The sequence below is a fragment of the Carya illinoinensis genome, chromosome 16 (assembly GCF_018687715.1).
Source record: "Carya illinoinensis cultivar Pawnee chromosome 16, C.illinoinensisPawnee_v1, whole genome shotgun sequence".
Lineage (NCBI taxonomy): Eukaryota > Viridiplantae > Streptophyta > Magnoliopsida > Fagales > Juglandaceae > Carya > Carya illinoinensis.
Window position 1 is genome coordinate 18,720,781 of NC_056767.1, and position 3,048 is coordinate 18,723,828.

A 3,048-nucleotide genomic window follows, 5' to 3' on the forward strand; every position below is an offset into this window, starting at 1 on the left:
TCACAACCTGCCAATGAGCTCTACCCGGGTTAGCCATGTACCTGCTAACAACACTCACTGCCTGTGAAATATCTGGACGAGTACAAACCATTGCATACATAATACTGCCAACTGCACTGGAATAAGGAACACTAGCCATGAAGCGTTCCTCGTCATCTGTCTGGGGAGATAGGGATGCTGAAAGTTTAAAATGTGTAGCAAATGGTGTACTTACTGGTTTGGAATTAGACATTCCAAACCTATGAAGAACTTTCTCAATGTACTTTCCTTGGGACAAATACAACTTTCCAGCTTTCCTATCTCTGTGGATCTCCATCCCCAAAATCTTCTTTGCAGCACCTAAGTCTTTCATTTCAAACTCATTTCTAAGTTGAGTTTTCAGTAAACTAATGTCAGATATGCTTTTAGCAGCAATAAGCATATCATCAACATAAAGTAGCAAATAGATGAAAGACCCATTAGATAACTGCCTATAATAAACGCAACAATCATGGCTACTCCTCACATAACCATGATCTATCATAAAAGAGTCAAAGCGTTTATACCATTGCCTCGGAGACTGTTTTAAACCATACAATGACTTCTTCAATCTGCACACATGATCTTCTTTGCCTTGAACAATGAAACCCTCCGGCTGATGCATGTAAATGGTTTCCTCCAGGTCACCATGCAGGAACGTTGTTTTAACATCAAGTTGCTGAAGCTCCAAGTCATGTGCTGCCACTATGGCAAGCAACACCCTGATCGAACTGTGTTTCACAACTGGAGAGAAAACTTCGTTGAAGTCGATGCCTTCTCTTTGACTATAGCCTTTTGCAACCAAGCGTGCCTTGTACCTTGCATCTGCAACATCTTGGATTCCCTCTTTCCTTTTGAAAACCCATTTGCAACCAACAGTCTTCGTCTTCTTAGGCAACTTAACCAAATCCCAAGTTTGGTTCTTGTGAAGAGACTCAATCTCCTCAGTCATTGCTGCGCACCATTGTGCACACTCCTTACTTTTGACAGCTTCTGAATAACTGGAAGGCTCTTGACCATCTATGTCCTCTGCTATAATAAGTGCATACATCACCATATCTGCATGAGCATATCTTTGAGGTGGCCTGATCTGCCTCCTTTGTCTACCAGTAGCAATACTGTAATCTTGCTCACACTGTGCGCCATCATCAAAATCAGGATCATGCTCATCTGAAGTGACATGATCTTGGGTGTCGTCTGGCATCCCTTTTGAAGCCTCAACCTGTGACTCCACCTTCTTGCCATTACTCTGCTCTTCACCTGTAGACACAGTAAACTCCTTCCTCGAATTAAGCATGGATTGTTCATCAAATACTACATCCCTACTAATTACAAACTTAGGTGATTTGGGATCAGTACACCATAACCTGAATCCTTTCACCCCACTAGCATATCTAATGAATATGCCCTTCTTTGCCCTTGGCTCAAGTTTTCCATCATTAACATGGAAATATGCAGGATAGCCAAAAACTTTCAAATTTGAATAATCAGAGGGAGTACCTGACCATACCTCATTTGGAGTTTTTAAACCAATAGCTGTGGCTGGAGAGCGGTTAACCAAATAGCAAGCTGTGTTGACTGCTTCAGCCCAAAAATCTTTAGACAAGCCGGTGTTTGAAAGCATACTATGGGCTCTCTCCAAGAGAGTCCTATTCATCCGCTCAGCTACTCCATTTTGTTATGGAGTATGTCTCACTGTGCGGTGCCTCACTATGCCTTCATTTTTGCAGAATTCATCAAAATCACCTCTGCAAAATTCCATACCATTGTCGGTTCGGAGTCGCTTAACCTTCTTGCCTGTCTGATTTTCAATCAAAACCTTCCATTGTTTAAAGTTAGCAAATACATCGCTCTTACGTTTCAGAAAATAAGTCCAAACCTTCCGTGAGTAATCATCAATAAAGGTAAGCAAATACTGGGCTCCACCTTTCGATGGAACTGAAGATGGACCCCAAAGATCAGAATGAATATAGTCCACAGTACTTTTAGTTCTGTGAACTCCTGTAGTAAACTGAACCCTGCACTGTTTTCCAAACACACAATGTTCACAGAATTAAAGTTTTCCTATCTTCTGATTGCACAACAAATCCTGCTTACTCAGGATAGACATCCCCTTTTCACTCATGTGACCCAAACGCATGTGCCATAGACGGGTGTTGTCTGAGTCTGAATTATCTGAAACAGACACTGCAGCTGTACCTGTCAATGTACTACCCTGAAGGAAATAAAGACCATCTGTCATATCTCCTCTCATTACAATCATGGAGCCCTTACTGACTTTAATAGCTCCACCTTCACCGGTGTACCGGAAACCTAAAGAATCAAGAGTGCCCAAGGAAATAAGATTTTTCTTCAAATCTGGGATGTGTCGAACATTAGACAATGTCTTGACAATCCCATCAAACATCTTAATCCTAACTGAACCAATCCCAACAATTTTACACGCCATATCATTTCCCATCAAAACGGAGCCACCGTTGACTGACTCATAGGTAGTGAACCAGTCCCTCTTGGGACACATATGAAAGGTATAAGCTGAGTCCATGACCCACTTGTCACCATAGCGACTATTTAAGCCACTAATTGCTAGAACAATATCTACGCCGTTAGACTTTTCATCAGCAACGCTAACAGCATTAGAGGAACTAGTGCCTTCCTCTCTATTTTTCAATTTAGAACACTCATTTTTGTAATGACCAAATTTATGGCAGTAATGACATTTAACATTTTTCTTGTTAAATTTTGACTGTGAACTGCCCCTGGATTTACTCCTGTTCTTCTCTGAACTTCTCTCATGTGATCTACCCCTGCTAGATGAACCCTTAACAAACAAACCACTGGCTTGACTATCCATGCCTTGTACACCCAATTTTGTTCTCAACTCCTTAGAGTTCAAAGCAGATTTTATATCTACCAAAGAGATGGTGTCTCTACCATACAACATCGAGTTTACAAAATTTTCAAATGATACTGGCAACGAACACAACACAATTAATGCTTGATCCTCATCATCAAGCTTAATATCAATAT